We start from the raw sequence: 20,317 nt of genomic DNA, 5'->3' as shown, positions 1-20,317 counted from the left end.
ACTACTATAACTACAAAAAAAACATTCAGTATTGTGTTGATGGCGGTTGTAAATGCTAACTACGAGTTCATTATGGTTGACGTAGGGACTAATGGACGTGTATCAGATGGAGGTGTGCTGCAGAATACAACATTTGGACAGCAATTAAAAAATAAAACTTTAAATATCCCACCACCTGCATTGTTGCCTGGAAGTTCCCGAAAGCTCCCATACTTTTTTGTTGGGGATGATGCCTTTCCAATGTCTCAAAATTTACTGAAACCGTATAGCCAAACTGGATTAACAAAAGAGAAAAGAATATATAACTATCGGATATCGCGTGCTAGAAGGATGGTTGAAAGTGTTTTCGGTATAGCTACTCGTTTTGGAGTATTTCAAAGAGCATTTCCTTTTGATCCTACAAAAATTAGGAAAATTGTTTTGGCTTGTTATCTACACAATTTTTTGAGGAAATCCCGTTCCTACTTATCTTCATCATTCATGTTTCGTGAAGATAACGAGTCAGGAATAATACACTCACCATCAATGGAAGTATTTCAGTTGACAGAATTAAAAAAAAAACAATAAAAAAAATTCACTGAACATCGCAAAACAAGCACGGGACGAATACAATGAATTTTGTAATAACGAAGGTGCAGTTCCCTGGCAAGAGAAAATGGTTTCGTAAAACATACCTACAACTTTATGTATTCATTTAAATAAAATAAATAAATATTTACCTGTGTATAATTATTTTCCAAATTAGAATGTTCACTCTGTCCTCCCGGACTACGTATAGTAGACTGAATATCCATACTAGACTGTGTATCCGATGCGGTTTTATGATCTTGTAAGAAAGACATTTCATTAAAATACCATAAAGTAGGTTGGTATATGTCGTCTGTACCAGATCCGGATTTCATCGACTGAAGGTGTTTCTTGAGTTCCTTCCGGTAGTTGGTTCTCAAAGAATTGAATTTCTTCTTCACGTCATCTTTGCTTGCCTCAGGAAACATCTCTTTATGTTTGGACACAATGTTTCGTAATCAGCTTTTTTTTTATCACGGTCATGATATTCTTTGCTCTTGACATTCCACAAAGACGACAATTCTCTGTACAATTGGATACATTCAACGATAAACTCTCTTTCCTTAACTTTTGTATTATCTTTTTCTGCAATTTTTGGGAAGCGTGCGCGCGTGTGTCTTCCTTGCCGACGAATCACAGACTAAAAATATTGCGCAATACTGACCCTACACGACGCAATGGAGAAATAAGGTACAATAAAAATTAAACTCGCTCAAACTTTTGTTCAATCATTGCGTAATCTTCAATATTAAGCCTAATCGGTCAATGTATTGCACAATTCGAAATATTGTGCAATATAATTGATCATCTAGGGCTGACTTTACTTGTAGAAACTCATATTCCATATTCAGAGGAACGTGTCGAGACTTGCATTGCGCCGTCCGCAACGCTTATTTAGAGGTGCAAATTATTGCTGTCATATGATAACAATAGTAATTAATAGTGTTATAATAACATTACACATAAGAATAAATACATAACAAAAAAAACTACCTATTTGCATTTTTATTATTCCCTTTCGAATGGGTAGTTTTCTAAACGAAAGAAGTGAGAATTCATAAGTTGCTTGGTTGTAAAAATTTGTATGGAATCACTTTTGTGATCGGCCAACAAAAATTTTTTGACATCCAATCAATCACACCACAATCAATTCGTTAATTAACAAATAAATTCCTACTTATTTTTAAACTATTAATTCGTGATCGGAACTCATCCGCAATGCAAATTTCCATAGTTAGATCTAATCTTTACATTATTTACACAGTTTTGGGAATATGATAGAAATTCACCGGAACCAGTTAAATTTTGAAAGTCTATGAGAAAAGGAGTCTGGATACCTCTGGTCTAAAGTCTAAGCTCTGAAGAACGTGTCGAGACTTGCAATGCGCCGTCCGCAAACTCTGAGCTGTCACAATTAACTAGATGCAAGATGTATTCATCTCTACTATATAAGTTGATCTCGTCATCCCCAGCTATAATCTTTTGTCAATCATCTTAGGGGGGTAAAATCAACTATAATGCTAATCAAAATAATATATTATGCACGTCAGTTTTGAAATATGGTATAACGTAACGAAACGAAATATATAGTTGATGTGTTTTCCTGTTATATTCAACACAATGAGATATATACAAGACTATAAGATACCGTCAGGATTTGGAGTTACATCAACATGACATTTAAAAAAATATATGCTTACAGAACGTATCGAATGGTAATGTACCCCGGAAAAATCTTTTAAGAAGGCTAAAGTTGATGTTTCTTTCATAAGGGTCGAACCACATGTTAAGCTTATATGTTAAAATTAAATGAGAAAAAGAAGCTAGAAGTAAAGGTAATTAAATCAAAAATATATTTGCACTTAAGTACGTGCTTATTGGTCATAACTCCACGATAGGGACTGGCGATAAAATCATTATTTTCAAGTGTTAGTGTTAAAATGTTCCAAAGTTTCTTGACACACTCTATTCGAATCTGAGATGTTAGCTGTTTTACTCTTCTTTGATCGACGTTCAACAAGACGAAAATTCAAGATCGTTATTTCTTGTTTTACATAAAACCCCAAAAAAGGGTTTTGTTTACCTAAAATTAATGGTTGTACATAATTTTAAAAATTATGGTAATATCAACCAAAAAATTAAAGAAATAATAATAAAAATTAAATAGGAATCAATAAAATTAAAAATTAAAGTTAGGACAATGAAATGTTAGCAACGTTAGACAAGTCAAATTGTTCTATTATGGAGACACCTATGCTAAAAATATTAGTACGTTATTATAATTTTATAGATGACAAGACAGACTCCCAAAACATGAGTTAATATTTACTCAAGTGCGCCCAAGACACGATAACACTCAAACAAATCTTGAACAATCTGAAGAGATGGCACTTCCGGCTTTAACATCACACACACATACTCAAACAGATTTAAATTAATATCACCATGAATAAAAATAAACACATGGATGTGGCTTAAATATTACTACTTAGCCAGAGCTTCGGCGAAATATGATTATAATAATAGAACTTTTAGCAGTTCGTATTGAGCTTATAAATACAAGATGTACAAACAATACATCTACCAACCTTTTATAAATTAATAAAATATCAAACAATACGCAAATTATGAATTCTGGCTCAACTTCACAATTCACTGCACATGTAAAATTGTCTGAAAATCACAAAGTACAAAAGTTTCATACAGAAATGAGATGAGCTTCAAATATAATACAATAACTGAGTGCTCCGCGCAAAATACGAAGAACGAACTGAGAGACTGATAAGTTATCGTGGACCGACATAAGTATTTGTAGCTGCGAGTTACTAGCTTGTTATTGTTATGATAATGCTTATTATGTTGGAAATAGTGGAGCGATAGTGTCAGTATCGTGCAATAAGCAATTAAGAAATATACTATCAAGCCCTCTTTTATCTCAGCATAATATATAATAACGGACCATCGCGACCAATAATTCGCGCGAATGTCGCTTGCACTAAGATAATGAATAGTATTAGTATTGCTTCCTAGAAATCCGTTTAATTGTTTATTTACTCGTGTGCAATAAAATTATAATGAGATGTTAGATACATATTTACCTCCTTGTGTAGCTTTTAATGTCCTAACAAGTTGTTAGCCCTGAGTTTGTCGAGATTAACTGTTTAGTATGTCTCTTACGTACAAATCCTATAATTACACAAAAAAAATGTAAAACAGATTTTAAGAACCATTTGTTCCAAATAATATATTTTCGTCCATTGAAAATTCTACAGTCAAGTTTATCAGGGCAACAGTATTCTATACTTGAAGTAAACAAAAATTGTTGAACAATGGAAAATCCAAAAGGGCTCGCCTCACACTCGTATTACAAGAATATCGCGAAGAGAAAACTTTAAATTAGCAGCTAGTTAGTCGTGTGCTAGAGCAAAGTATACACGATAGTAATGAATGTCATTAACAATATCTAATTAGTCAGTTCTTTATATGTGGATTATGTCACCACTCTCAGAATGTAAATATTGGTATTTTTAAGAAGACAACTTAATATTTACCTATACTGTATGACTAACACTTGATGGGACTATTCAAAAAATAAATTAGTACAGTCAGTGCAAGTTGGTAGGAGAAAGATAATAGAAATTGAAAGTAGTAAATAGCAGACAAAATTCTGATTGCAGTATGGCTTCATTAAAAATAAAATTATTTTTTAGTTTACCGAAACGGGATCAGCTTAGTATTGTTAAAATTCAAGTTTTTCTTATATGCACTTAGTAAATGAATAATAATATAAACTTACTAATATTATAATACAATATCTATTACATCAAGAGATTCCCCTTTAAATTGATTCAACTTTTAAGTAGGAATATAAGAGAGGTTTTCAGTTAATGTGAAATGAACGCATGACGGTCTACCGAGAGTAGAGCACAGGGCGTAAAAGTAAAGGCAAAAAAAAAACAGAATGAAGAATATTGTGTGTAGATGGCTTTCACTAGAGTATCAAATGAAAACATGACATATTTCAATGAAAAATAAATTGTTTGCCCAAGCTTTATGATCTGTTCTGCATCAGACTAAGTTGCTCAAATTATCAGAAACCAAGAATAATGGTTAACGATACATTTTAAGTCAAAGGCGTATTAACTAAATAACATCGAATATAGACTTAAGTAGATCATAACATGACGTATCGGCAGATCAAAGATGTCGGAACACCACGACCCACTAATTGAATTTAATTGAGTGAGGGCGCGTGCTCATCGCTACAAGCTAAATTAATTTACAGCTGCTCACTGCAATCGACGCACGCACCGATTTCGGAATTTATGGTTAAGCTGTAAAAGTTTATAGCGAAAGACGTTGCCTTAACATTGTTGCGTCAATTTTGATTTTACATTTATGCAATTTAACAAATAAATGATCGGCACATAATAAAATTCGTAGAGCAGTTAGGTAGAACAGATAACTTATCAATCACAGGCATAAAAACAAATAACTAAAAATTACATTTAAAATATTTGTCATAACACTTCAGAAGGTGGATTTTTACTGCTGAAGATTTTTTACTCACAAGAACATATAAGAAAAACATAAATATAATGAAAAAAATACTTCTCACCTTATTGGTTAAATTTGTAAGTATCTTTATTACTAGCTTCTCCTTCACAGTGCCTCCGATGATAATTAAATACAGTGTTATTATATAACTTGTTTACTGTCTGGGGAATACCAAATAAAATACAATTCGCAATCATATTCCAACTCTACGAGCCTGCGCCACAATTTACAAAATTAACGTAAATTGTACAATGATAATAATCCATAATTATTCTGAAACATTTCAAGTATTCTGCAGATATAAATGATAATAGAGATTAAAATTTTAATTAGATGCTATTCCAAGGATATTCTCATGATAATGCATAAGTAGACGCGGCCCATCTTAACGAATATAGCTTTATGATATCCGGGGCATAAATTGAAGAATATAACGCCGGAGGGCATTCGTGACACTGCGCCAGAGCGCTCCCCGACCCATTATGGAATAAAGCCAATAGAACTGTCCGACCACTTATTAATGACCGAGAGACAATGATGTTAATGCTATTAAGAGTCCTCTGCTCACATTTGCCAAGCTTAATAGCATCTCAATTGCACATCAGTATTAACTGCAAGAGCATATTAATGTCATCGTTCATGGAACATGTAATTTATTTGCAATAAACGCTGCGACTCGACGATTTCTATAAAACCTTGTTATGGAAATCTTTTGTTAATGAAATCATTTACAAGTTCGGTGATATCTAAGATTTATATTCCCACGGTATTGATGACTCGGCAAAAGTTTAACAAGAACGCGCCATTTACGTCCGATCGGTGATTATCCGGCTCATTTGCGGCGCAAGACAAACGGCCGCGTCAGATAAAGGTGGGCGCAAATTTCACCGATATAATCGTCTGGTAAGACAATGGTTATCGGTGGTGCCCGATACCGACCGAGATAGCGAGCCTCGATGTCTGATGGATGCGGCACGCTCTACAGATTGCATCTCCGTCGTGACGCGGCGCCCACTATGCTCTTAGTATCTCGTGCACCAATTATTATTGTTCTATAAACGCTACTGACGTGAGTGCTTCAAATGTCTATTTAAATCAAGACAATTCTTATTCTTAATAAGCGTATTGAAGTGTTTAATCCAACATAATTAGAACCACTTCGATATCAATGATCTTCTTGATACACTTTCACAAAAATTATTTTGCTCCAAACTAGGATAGCCTGTACTATGTGCCAGACAACGATATATAATATTAAGGGGCTGTTTCACAATGTCCAAGTAAAGTTGCAGATTGTCATAGGCTAGATAAATTTATGGCTACATTAAAGTAGCAGATATAACGGATTTCGTTTCACAATCACTATATTAATTTCTAGATGACTTATTTGGCAGATCGGACTCGCACTCAATAGTTACGTTTGACGAAATGAAAATATATTATTAATCAATTTTTTATACGAAATAATGTAACATAAGCTTAATGGCTTTTAATGAAAATTTTATTTCATATTTTCTATTTGTATGTATTTCTAAATAGGACTTCTACTACAATTTTCACAGTAAAATGAATCATCACATAATTGTATTCGCTTACGAGTAAAGAAGTTTGAGAATATCCACTAATCAATTGTTATTCGCCTATCATAATTGTTAATAAGTCATAATCACGACCTACATTATTAAGTGATATTGATTTGATTTGAATAAAATAAACAACCATGCGCCAAACATGGGGATTTTGGGATTTATTCGAGTGCGTCAGAATAACGGGATAAGAGGGACAAACTCGCACCTTGTGAAGTACTCCCAACATACCTGAGCCCTGTATATAGGGTGGAACGTCTAGAGCAGCCGATCAGATTAGTAAAAAAATTGATCCTTAGAACAACTCAAACTCACAAGATTGAGGTAATTTAAGTTAATTATATGCAAAAAAAAGTGCATTCAAATAATCCAATAATTTGAGCGTTAATGTAATTAAGGAAATGGGAAAGTTACAAATTTTCAAATCAAAAATTTCAAACCGTCACGTTAAGGGAATTCCTCCACAGAATTGGTATATTATCAGTCAGGACGATAAGGACATTAAAATGAACCGTCTGAATAATAATGTGACGCACTTGAGTATTTCATGTTCACGATTTTTTAAATCAAATCAAATCAAATCAAATCAAATCAAGTCATTTAATTGCATAGATTGAGTGGGTACATTGGTGTTACATTATAATCATAGGTGCTAACAATCTGCCCGGTAGGCATGCAAAAATAATATTTTACAATTCTTACTCTAAGTTTACCGTGAAAAACATACAACATAAAAACCAAATTATTCATAAAAGTCTATCCACCATAATATTATAAAAATGTGAAAAATAAAAATTTGCTTACTAAAAATGTTAATTTGAAATATCTGAATTAACTTATTCTAATGACTATACATTCATGTCTGTTAAATATTCTTTAACTGAATAATATTTCTTCGTCATTAAAAATTACTTAATTTTATTTTTAAAAGAGTTAATATTTAAGTTTTGGTCTGCTAATGATGCTGGTAGTTTATTATACAGCTGACGAGCTATATTAAATATACTATTACCAAAAAGTGCCGTTGTATGCTGCGTAAAACATATTTTATTTTTTCTGCGTTTACTATCAGAGTAACTAAATAGTTGATCATTTGTTCTAATGAATACTAGCACTTCATATATATATAGGCACGGGAAAGTAAGTATTTTAAATTTATCAAAATATGGTTTACAGTAGGGCTTAAATGAAATATAGATCTTATACATTTTTTCTGACATTTAAAGACTCTATCCTTATCTGTGGAATTTCCCCAAAATATGATCCCGTACCGAATATTTGATGTGACATATGCGTTAAAAGCTACTAACACTGCGGACTGGTTTACTACTTTACACAGCATGGGCAATGCAAATGAAAATCTATTTAGCTTCATGCACAAATTTTCAATATGGGTTTTCCAATTTAGGCAATCATCAATATGTAGGCCTAATAATTTTGTTTGTGTTATTTCAGATATTTTTTTACTTAGATAATTAATGTTCAATGCTTTCTTATTGCGTCTATTTACAAATGTCATTATGCTAGTTTTGTGACGATTTATGATTAAATTGTTACATGTCAACCAGTTTATAATATTGCCTATATAATATTAATGTCACTTTCAAAAGAATCTAAATTTTCACCTATAAATATCCCTGTGCTGTCGTCAGCAAATAAAATCATCTCATGGTTGGTTACCGTAGGGAAATCGTTTATATATGTTATGAACAACAATGGACCTAATATACTTCCCTGCGGTACTCCAGTGGTTACGGTTTTTGACTCCGATATGTATGGTGTGTCTGTTTTATCATGCCGTACTAACCTCGCTATTTGTGTCATTTGTTGTTAAGTACTCAACCTACACTTTTTGGAAATAGAAGGCAGTTTGAGGTGAAGGCTACTGCAATATAATCGATATAATAAAAAGAAGAAACAAAATTATTATATAAGAAATAAAACGGAAAATACATGGAAGAGAAATCAAAGAACAACGTAAATGTCTTCACAAAAGTTAAATTGATTATTCGTTTTTTATTGTACATAATATCTACCTTGTATTATACCTGCATACCTGTTTTTGTACCTGTATCTATCCTTCTTTAAAATTCTACAATTTTGGTGCGGTAGAAACAATGATAACCCATGCTTCAGGTTGACTTGTGCGGATTTAAAGATCGGAATTTAGGTTTTTGAAAGTTCACAGTACTCGAAGTTAAAATGAAAATTCGATCGCCGTCATTTCTATAGACAAATAATGAGCGAAACTGGTAACAAACCATTTAGTGAGCCTCACTATCATTCAACTAACGAGCAGTCGATGATTGACTTAAAAGAAAAAGAAAGCACGGTAAGCGAAATCAAAATAATTAACAAAGTTTGAAAGCAGACTTGCCGAGCGATGATAATCAAGCATTACCGAGTACCGACTATAATTTATTTATCATTAGCTCGATTTCGGGAGAAACTGCAAATCACAACAGTTACAAATGATAAAACTTGGATTCACTTATTGAAATATTGATGGTAGTGTATTTATTAATTACTAGCTTTTTACCGCGATTTCGTCCGCGTGCAATAGTTACTTTGGGCAGCCATTTTTATTTTTTAATATACTGACTTTACAAATAATACACAAAAAACTGCTATGGGTAATAAATTTTTATAAGCTGACAACTATAGAACTTTCATCCCTCTTTTTCATCCCCACACAGGTCTTAATTTTAAACGCTAGAGCAAATATTTATTTATGTCTTATCAAATGCCTAAATACAAATTTTCATGGTGTTATCTTCGATAGTGACGAACTTTCATGCAAATTTCAACCCCACCAAGCCTTTCTTCGCGATGAAAGGTAGCCTATATCGTTTCCGAAGCGCTTGTCTGTCTCTGTACTAAATTTCATGAAAACCGGTTCAGTTTAGCCGTGTTCAGTTCTGTGGTTTAGCCGTGAAAGCGTAACAAACAAACTTACATTCACATTTATAATATTATTAGGTATTCTCGCCGATTCTGACACAGTTTGTTTACTAGACGAAGAGTATTCTACGCTAGTTTCGGCTATTGACAGAATAAGTGATTAACGATTGGTGAAGAAATTAAATACTACAAAGGTAAGCCGGAGGAGACATAGGATCAGATTCCAAGACCAAGATCCAACGAGGAAATCCTGCCTGCTGCTGTATTCTTAGTACACTTCGTCGTAGTGGTAGTTTTTACTTCATGTTTTTGTATTAAGCAGTATAAATATTTTGAATAAAATGTCTTTAGTGAGCAATTATCAGAAATAGAGGCCGATCAGCACTAAGTCTAGAATATCCGGTATATTCTAGACTTAGTGCTGATCGGAAGGAACATAAAAGACTTCTAAAAGAATTTTGAAGAAGTAAAAGAAGCATAAAATAATCGTGACTGAAAGTGATTCACTTTCCTTGTACCAATAATTCTACCAGGTATCAGTGAAGATAAGTAAATAAAGTAAGAGACAGTTACATTCGTTTTCACGAAATCATTATACGTAATAACATCAGAATATTCCTATTAAGTTACTAAATATGAGTTTACAATAGATAAAAAAGCATTTACTTATCTTTTGACTCGTAACTAAGATATATTTGTGATGAATGAGGGTCTGTTATCAAGCTATACAATAATCAGGGCAACATTTATTACATTTCCGATGCATCGTCTTATCAGCGTTAGAAATATATTATTTTCGCCTAATTAGATCGCAGTTTGTTTATGAATGATTTATGATTTTTCAACGCTGTGAAGAAGCTTGTCGATAAATTCTCATTTAGTAGAGTCTGAAGTGATATCTTTATTGATGATATTTATGTACCAAGTGACACTGTCCACACTGTATAACATAATTCAGATATAGTAACTATCACTGACCTCTACTATATACCACTGGACTGGCGGCTGTCGTAGTGTTTGTGCCTATTTGATATTCGCCATTTCGGCGCTGTTGGCCATGTAGCGAGAGTCTGTGGTACTAAAACTAGTGAAGACAAACTGAAGCAAACATTGATAGAAGGTGGGAAACATTTACATAAAAAAATTGTGTACTTTATCACGTTGATTCTTGAAGTATAAATAACACGCAAAACGAACGAAATTAATTCAAAATGCAGAAATACTTCAGAGTATTGTACGCTCCTACGCAGCCAATTGTATTATACGTCAAATTTAGTTCTCTGGACGCTTACGAGTGGCGCTTCAAATAGGCACAAAAAATTTGTTGTCAAACATATGGAACAGCCAGTCCAGTTATACAGGTCTGCGGTAACTATGATACCCAAGACGTAACAGTACTACAAATGATTGAATTCAATACAATTTAAAGATAAAATTTCTTTTATTCTTTGTAATATTTAAGGAATTTAACTATAAAACATAAAAATATATGAACATGATCAAAGGTGAAATAAACATACAATTAAATCAGTTTTTTTGGTCGCTCTACGTCTAAGGCTTCATATTGCAGCGTTCGGACTCGACCGGCGCAATTTGTATGAAGCTTCATATTGGTTTTCATTTTGTCGTGCGCCCCTTGTGTGGTGGTGCGTGCGCGTTTTATTTACAATCATGGCGGCAATTGATACAGGACAACCCATAAGAGAAGTTAAAAAATATCCGACTATTTGGGACTTACAAAACCCGCTGTATAAAGAGACGAATGTAAGACAGAGTTGTTGGGTGGGAAAATAAGGGGCACGACGAGCAGGACATTCAGCTGATGGTAATTGATACGCCCTACCCATTACAATGCAGTGCCGCTCAAGATTCTTGAAAAACCCAAAACTTCTGAGCTGCACTACAATTGCGCTCGAGACTACCTTGAGATATAAGATATTACGTCTCATTTAACCAGTAATGTCACTAGCTATGGCGACCTTCAGACCGAAACACAGTAATGTTTACACATTACTGCTTCACTGCAGAAATTGGCGCCGTTGTGGTACCCATAATCTAGACGGCTTCCTGTGCAAAGGAAACCTCCCACTGGTAAAAGCCAAGCTGATGTATAGCAAGAACAGCTCTCTTAGTTATGGACAACTAAAACCAGATGCAATTCAAATGGCAGTACAAACCTAGTATCAATGTCTATCATTAAAGTGATGGCAATGGTATAGCGAGGCTAAGTTGTTTTTCATCAGCCATTTATAATTATTATTAATAACTCACATTTAATCGGTGGAGTTGTTGTTGGGTAGATCATTCAGGTCGCTTTGCCGCCTGTAACAAAAACAAATCAATTAACTAATGTATAATAGGGTTTTATAATGAACACATATAACTATGTAGCAGCAATGGTTTTTATACTAACTGAGTAAAATAACATTACATTTACAACGCCAGTATTGACAAAAATCCTTAAAGGTCTCCTTATGCTGGGGACCGAGCCTTGAGGAATCGAGCGGAGCTAGGTTACCTCTCTCGCACAAGATCGCCATTGTTTTAATTAAGAATTATTTTTATAAAACTATGTCATGTTAAATAGTATTGGTGTATAATTAATAAATTTTCGTACAATTTTTATCTAGATTGAATAATTAACATGGCATTAGGAGTAGTTTGGTGAATTTTTTTCGCACTGTCTATAAAAATCGAAATGTAAAGAAAATATGATGTTTTTATCATATTCTGTAGATATATCATTATTTTTTGTAAAAAATATAAGCTTTATTTAAACCGTCAAGAAATAGTTACAATTATGCGCTTTTTTAGCGATTTCTTGGAATAGGATTAATGCTCCTGGGATTCCTCTGTTGTTCACTTAACACGAGGTGACCCGTATTCTCGTTTGTCTTCCATAAAACAAAAAATCTTTGCAATATGATGCAGTGCACAAATACTAGACTTACTTAAACCTAAAATAAATAAATCATAGAAACCTCAAAGGAGTTATGAGCACATAAACGCAATAAATAAGAGGGGGACAGACTACGTGTTACGGAGTGCGGTAGCGTTAAAAATTCCTATCGTTCCACAGGTGGCATGCGTGCCGCAGTCGACGATGTGGAGATTACACATCCTTATCACCAGATCTAGCACGACTGCATTTCGCGACATACCCACATCCGCACCATACCAGAAATTAAAACACGACCATGACAAATGGTATACGCTGGCCCAGAACACACTGTGAACATTGGTAATGCTAATTCAATAGCGTAATATCCAATATCTAGATGGCTGCGGTCGATACCAGCGATAGTCTACGATTCCTCAGATATGGTTAGCTCGTGATTTATTTCGGCCGCTCCCATATAAGCACTGTTTATGGTAACAATGGGCTCCATTTGCGATTTACGATAATCGATTTTGTTAAGATAACAATCTGGGCTTGCAAGTTTGAGAACACATTAGTGCTTGGAGAGTTTTATTGCGTCACGATTGCACTAGGAATCAAAACAGTATAAGTGATTTAGTTATCTGGATAGATACGAGAGAGTCGTTCATGTTAAAATGCACGAAATTCATGTGTACTGGCATATACTTATATTGGCATATTAATTTCATTTGAGTTATCGATTGGTATCAAGATATTATGTAAAAGAAAATTCTTTTTATTTTCATTGCGGCAATGGCATACAGCATAAGCATAGGTTAGTATTTTTTTTATAAAAATAAGTGACGAGACGAGCAGGACGTTCAGCTGATGGTAATCAATACGCCCTACCCATTGCAATGCAGTGCGGCTCAGGATTCTTAAAAAAAAATCTGGGCGGCACTACAATTGCGCTCGTCACCTTGAGGCATATTTCGAGACTTAAGAGATGTTAAGTCTCATTTGCATAGTAGTTACCTGCGCCGCGCTTCAGACCGAAACATAGTAATGTTTACACATTACTGCTTCACGGCAGAAATGGGCGCCGTTGTGGTACCCATAATCTTGCCAGCTTCCTGTGCAAAGGAGCCTCCCACTGACGCGCTCGAGTTTGATCCGAAACACCTTCTTGGGAGAAAGTTGTTCCCTCATAAATCCACAGCCGTAAGGAGCTGATGGCTATTAGCACAAATAACAATAATTGTACAAATTGCAGAAAGCACAAATAATTGCAGCAAGAACAAATGACATTTAGATGCAGCGCGCAGATTAACTACGCTGATGTTCGACTCACCTGACCCAAATATACACAGACATATACCAGTTATGTGGCAACATTACATTGTGGAGGAGTGCCATACATAAATACAGTAATCTGATTGGGGTGTCTAGCTTTGAAATGATAACACCTACAGGTACCTTGAACCTTTTCGGGAGACGATATTCAAATTCAAATATTTTTATTCAAAATAGGATTCAAAATCACTTATTGAACGTCAAAAACTACCACTCATTCAAAAGAGACTGTCTCAGACCTGAGAAGAATGGGCGCAAGAAACTCAGTGGGCTTTTCTTTTAAATATAAAAATATGGATTACATTGTGATATCGTACAATAAACATTTATAATTAAAGAGCCTGAGGGTGTTCGATTCCAAAAATAGCAATAATCTTAACTAGAATTAGATTAATTAATTAGATTGTATAAAAATACGCAATTAGTTTTATACTTTTTAGTGCATACATATTTTTATGTTTGTTGTCTCAAAACTTACGACTGGGTGAACCGATTTTCATAATTCTTTTCTTTTATTTGAAAGCTGGTGCTTCCCGTGAGAAAACCATAAAAGTCTTAAATGTGCTAGACATACGTATAGCAAACCGATTTCGATGATTCTTTTTTTATTGGAAAGGATATATTTCGGAGATAGTTTGGTGAGAATTTAGTAAGGTTCTGATTACGGAATCCATGACAAAAGAACTCTTCAATTCTTAGGAGCAAATTAACGATACTCAGCCGAATTCTTTTTTATACTATCTGGATATTTATGTCATCTACCATAACATAGTTATGGTCAAGTAATTGTCGTAGTCGAATATGATGATCAAAGGGACTCCTTAACGACTTACAGTAAGGGTGCGATCTGTTGCAGAATTGCAAAGTGCTTACGTTCTTGGCTGCATTGAAAAATTTTGTATATCTACACATATTATTTAGACAAATTGTTAGTTAGTGTACTTCAAATTCACTTAAAATCAAAAAATAAATATTTTAACGAAAAAAACCAACTTCAAAAAAACTATTCCAAAACAAGAGATATAATATGAACTAAAGATAAAAAATAATTGCATATTTTTATACAATCTAATTAATCTAATTCTAGTTACAATTATTGTTATTTTTGGAGTCGGTGTTAGTCAGTTGTAGGTGAGATGCGCTTGTGTCGCACGTGACAAGGCGAGAGGCGAGGGTGGGGCTGCGGCCGCTGCTTCAGGCATAATGCGCGAACAGCGACCAAACCTGGCGGCAACATGTTATCTTAACGGTAATGTTCCACACTATAACAGGCCTTCTAGTAAGCATTTAACATATTTATCAACATGTATTACTACAATTCAATAATAAGCAAAACACAGGTAAAACCAGTGTGACACAGCTGAGATAAGGGTCATAATCCGACGATTTGATCACGAAAAAATGTTCTATTTCTATATGTATCGTGAGTCAATAATATACTTGATAACAGACCTACTGAAAGAAAAGATTCGCAGTAAATGCGACGGCATTTCTCGGTAATCGATAGCCGTTATCAATGTTGACAATAGCCAGTATCAGCTGAGCATTAATCAGCAGTCAGATTGTCGTGATAGCAGCCATTAAATCATGAATAGGAAGTCTCATGTAACGTACTCGGTTTCAACACGCGAGCTTTCAAGATGGGACGACCATTACGAGGGTTAACTTCCACGTTTTTATTACCAAGTGTGTGTCGATCTCTGCCCGTCTACATTTCTGTAAACGGGGTGAGTCTCATGAACCGTAATAGTAAGGTAGTAAGTATAGTAGATAGTATAGTTCAAGTTCAATTTACGGGCATTTTGGTTTTTGACCGCTTTATATGAAAAGCTAGTTGTAAAAATTTCTTAACATTATTTTTTTTATGAGAAAAAGTGACGAGACTAGTGAAAACTTGAACATTAACGCTGTGCATTTTTGAATGGTTAATGGTTAATTTCGCAGAAATTGCTTTATTTAGCAGTATAAAAGTACTAGCATTTATGTGGTTGAATACAATATTCATTTATTGCGCTATCGTAGTTCGTACACAAAAATGACAATTTATACAATTATTTTACAATAAAAAGTTTATCTCTCAGAGAAATCAACTTACGAATTTTCGATCAGGTCACGTGTCCTGACGCGATTTTAACATTTTATACCCATCACAAGAAAAGTGCTCGACGCCGCTAAAGAAGTTTTCACTTCAAATATCTATCGACCTTTATCGACGTCTCTAATTAGGTGTCGACATTTCACCATTATTGACAAGAAACTGATCACAGACGAAAGTGTAGGATAATTTTTTTCCTTTTTGAGGTATGGAACCCTCAAACGATGTATTTATTATATGTAAAATATAACTCTATACTACCTAATGTCAAAATAGCTTCATTTATATTGAAACTCTATTTGACTATTTATAGGCAACCTGCTGATTTAATGATGTTGCCACGCGTGTGCTGTGCAGTATGCATATAAATTTACTATAAAGACATGTAATTTATGCAGTATATATTCTATATTATTGTGTAATATAACGAATATGCGTACTTTCATTTCACTGGACACGCAAGTCAACCCTTCACTGCATTGGACAAGTCTGAACAAAATATATCATCGATATTTGGTAGATATTGTCAAGCCTGTATTGTCTATCATTATCGATATATACCTATATACCCATACACAAATCGATACAAAAGTTACGCTTCCAATTACTGTCCTTAATGGCCTAAATGAGGCCTTACCGCCTTAACGTAAAATAACGAAAACGTTCAATTGAGAAACCTGGCAATAAAAAGCAACGGGTAGAGTGTTACAAGTTATATCTAATACGTATCATTGAATTTGCGATCATCATTACGAATTGATACAAAAAAATGACAATTTCTATGCGCCGTTTTAAAAGTGTAACATTTACCATATTTGAAGGAGCGCTTGCGTATCGGCACCCGTTGGCGGTGGAGAATCACAAGTTTATTTGCGCCCATATTTCTCTTGGCGGTTTGAGGCGGTTACATTTTATTTTACAAATACTATGGAAAGGCACGAACTAAATCGAATTATGTACTTTGCGTCCGTTCCCTTGAAACTGTAAATGTCTTTAGTGCCTTTTATTGCATCAGCGTTAACACTCTTCCAACCGGAACAGAATAAAAAGCACTGCTATGATGGGACAGAGGTATAGAGATTATCTAGAGGCAGTACTAGCCACGGACGAACATATTTAACCAATTTCGAAAAACGGTGTCCCCGGTTTGCAGAGATACATGTAAAGTTTATACATTCAGTAAATAGAAATTCAACGCCGCCAAATCGCAGAGCATGAGCATGTATTTCAATAAGTGCATTTCTCACACGTGAATTAAAACAAAGTTCGTGACTGGAGACGTGTTGGCTTTCGCAATGCAATAAGCGTATTCTATTTGAATCAGTTGAGTAATTCAATGTATGACCGGGATATGTTGCGCCTGACCTATGCCACTGACGGGTTAAGTGTTCCAGCCGAATACATATTAACATTGGTTGTGAGCCTTAGCACCAAAAATACTTAACTCGGCACTAGTAAATGTTTAATTGACTTATTAAAAGATTTCAAAGAAACGTATTTAAGAATATATTTCATTTTTTGGTTTTTATTTTCCACAAAATCTAATTTTAACTTAAGAAAAAAAGGAAGATTCGCGAAACTTAACCAATTATTTTATCGAGTATAAAACTACCAAGTACGCCACCGAGCTTGTCGCTATAGCGAGATCGAAGTACATTTACAGAATTGGCAGATTTACCAGTCCAGTGGCGCAAAATGCACAACTTGCATCAGGTGAACAAGAAACAAAAAGAAAGTTAAAACTGTAAATTCAATACAAATTGAAAAATATATTCTTTGTGTTCTACAAACAATACCGAAACCAATAAAGGTAATTCATAGAATCTATTTGTCTAAGAAAAACTCAAAAACTACTGATCTACTAACTATGGTTCTTGGTTTTAACCTACAACCAACAATAGCATAGTTGTCAAAGTAAAGCTTTAGTTGAATAATCGATTCAAAGTTTCAATAAATACTGGCATATTAATTATAAGACAAAAATATCTTTGACATTAGAAAGGCGATTAAGTTAATTAAAATATGCAAACAATATAGGCCCCATCATAATGTTCGAATTGATTTATTTATTGATAGGTTGTTAGTACAAGTATATTCTCTAATCCCCAGTTACCTATGTTTGGTAAATGTCGGTAGTATTATACTATGTAACATGAATCTTTAATTTTTATTTGCAAAATCTCTCTTTACACTAATAAAACTTTGTGTACTTATGCAAATACTTACAGTACTAAAATACCAACTTAATTTCTTACTGTTATTAATTATGGCATATAACATCTGAAATTCAGTCTGAAATCTGGTTAATAATCGTGCTTAACCTAAGAAATATTTCCAAAACTAGCTTTTTTAAAAAGCTTCCTAAAAGGAAGATTGAATTGAATGGCGAAAGCCAACCACTGAAACTGACAATATTTATCATTCCTTGAACTGCAATAGCCATATCCCATTTTAAAAAGAAAGACCATACATAATTGGAGAGCTGTAATTTGATGGCCCCCTTACACAGTTCATACACAATACGATGTGCGTAGATAATTACATATTGCTTGCACTCGGCCGTGATGAATCGATTACCGAACCACCGTGGAGCTGTTGATGCTAATGATAAAACTATCGCCGTGGGTTGAAATAGGGCTGAGATGAATTAAGGGAATCTTATACTAGACTTTATAAATAACCTTAAATGCGATATCAGACATATAGTACTTTGGAATGACACATAAAATGAAACTAGGAGAGCTGAATGATTTCGACGAGTCGAACGATCTATATTAGATATAGGCATTCACTCCTAATCCAATAATAATTTGAGCACAGAGAGAAGATTCACTCAGATACGGCCATTTAGCTCGTGTAGGTAATGTAGGAGACAAAATTCAGGGAGAATGGATTGTCGCGGTAAAATGGTGTTGAAATGGAAGGATCGAAATAGGCTTTATTTGGAGAAATTTAAAAAAAATAACAGATTGGAACTTGATAAATACAAAGACAGGCAATGCGGTTAAGCACTTTGATTTCCTGTGAATTGTGTTCTTGTGTGTCCTTGAATTAATGAAATGACGAGTTTTACGAAGTCTGAAAGTGGAAAGGAGCGTGGCGTGGACCTCGTTGGTCGGAATACCTGCTCCTTGGGCCGACCAGGTAATAATGCAAGTAATGCATACAAGAAACCATAATTTTGGCACAAGACCCCCGAATCTAGCGATCAGCTCTCCGAGACTCGACTAAATAATGGGAGTATACTCAGCAATGAAGGCCTGAGTAAAGAGAGCTTCTAGACTTAATAACTTGAGACAAGATTGAAATAGTTTGACCTTGCTACACATCACTCACTCTCAATAACAAGATTGTGATGATATAGGGGAAGATTGAAGATGATATAGAGGAAGATTGGCTGGTCGATTATAGTCTGTAACACCATCTGGTCTTAAGTTACGATAAAGTGTCTAGCATTGAAACCATCTTTATAAGGAAACTTTCATCAAGAAAAATCACTCAAATTGCTTAGCATAGAGGAAAGTTCAAGTTATGTTCGGTTCGTATATTGTCGTCGTATCGTTTAGATAAATTGTGTCATAAATTAAGAAAATTCTAGTAATCCCATCAATCGATCCAAGTTAGCCTATTCGAAAAGAAGTGCTTCAGTTCTGAAAGTATTCAGGAAACAGCAGAACTTTTTTATTTAACCTTTATTTTGGGTTTATCCAAGATATACATTACGTTCTATTCATCACAAAGCATTACGATTTGTATTCACAGCAAGATGTTTTGAATAATTATCACATTTTATTATAATGGAATTATGTTAATTTGCATAATTATATTAAGATTGAGTTGATGATTCGGATCATGAAGCTACGTGACATACATCTAGATAGATACAATTATATGCAATTGAGATCAGACATCACAGGCGTCTCATTATTGCTGTACTGTGGTCTTAATACACTATATTTATATGTCATAATCTCGAAGTTCGCAACACTAGAACACACATCAACAACACATGATCAACACTCGGCCTCCATGAACCATATTATCTAGAAGCACTAACTTAGAAGGTGTCCACGTACGATCCTAAAACGAGCTTCAATTAATACTATTTTCAAGCGACACAAAAAGATCCAACAATTTGTAATATTCTGCAAGACGCGGTTGTCTAACTGGACTATGACTGTGACCTGTCTTACATTGGGCAAACTTATTAAACACAGACAGAAGTCAGTTACATACTGTGCACATAGCGGACCTTCCAGACCACTACATCCGGTTCGACCAACAAAAAATTTTGCCAAAATAGGATAGATTTTATTCATGAAAGGTGCATGACTACTCTGTCTACAGAAAATAGGAGGTATTTTACTTTGCCTTCGGTCCGGTTGTCACATTAATACG

General features: G+C 34.3%; 1 protein-coding gene across 8 annotated transcripts in view; it reads right to left on the bottom strand.

Annotated features, from left to right (window-relative positions):
• Positions 1-20,317, bottom strand: part of LOC126970325 (protein N-terminal asparagine amidohydrolase) — a 135,926-nt gene that overhangs the window by 27,322 nt on the left and 88,287 nt on the right. For 7 of the 8 annotated variants that reach the window (XM_050816173.1, XM_050816177.1, XM_050816174.1 and 4 more), the window contains one exon: positions 11,883-11,933. The gene's annotated coding sequence lies outside the window, so the exon portion shown is untranslated. Of the gene's footprint in view, positions 1-3,155; positions 3,334-11,882; positions 11,934-20,317 lie in introns of those variants that run through there. The other variant, XM_050816179.1, reaches the window with a different exon arrangement.

This window comes from Leptidea sinapis, chromosome 20, assembly GCF_905404315.1.
Source record: "Leptidea sinapis chromosome 20, ilLepSina1.1, whole genome shotgun sequence".
Classification (NCBI taxonomy): domain Eukaryota; kingdom Metazoa; phylum Arthropoda; class Insecta; order Lepidoptera; family Pieridae; genus Leptidea; species Leptidea sinapis.
Note: the sequence above shows the minus strand (reverse complement) of the source record. Positions and strands in the feature narration are given on the sequence as shown.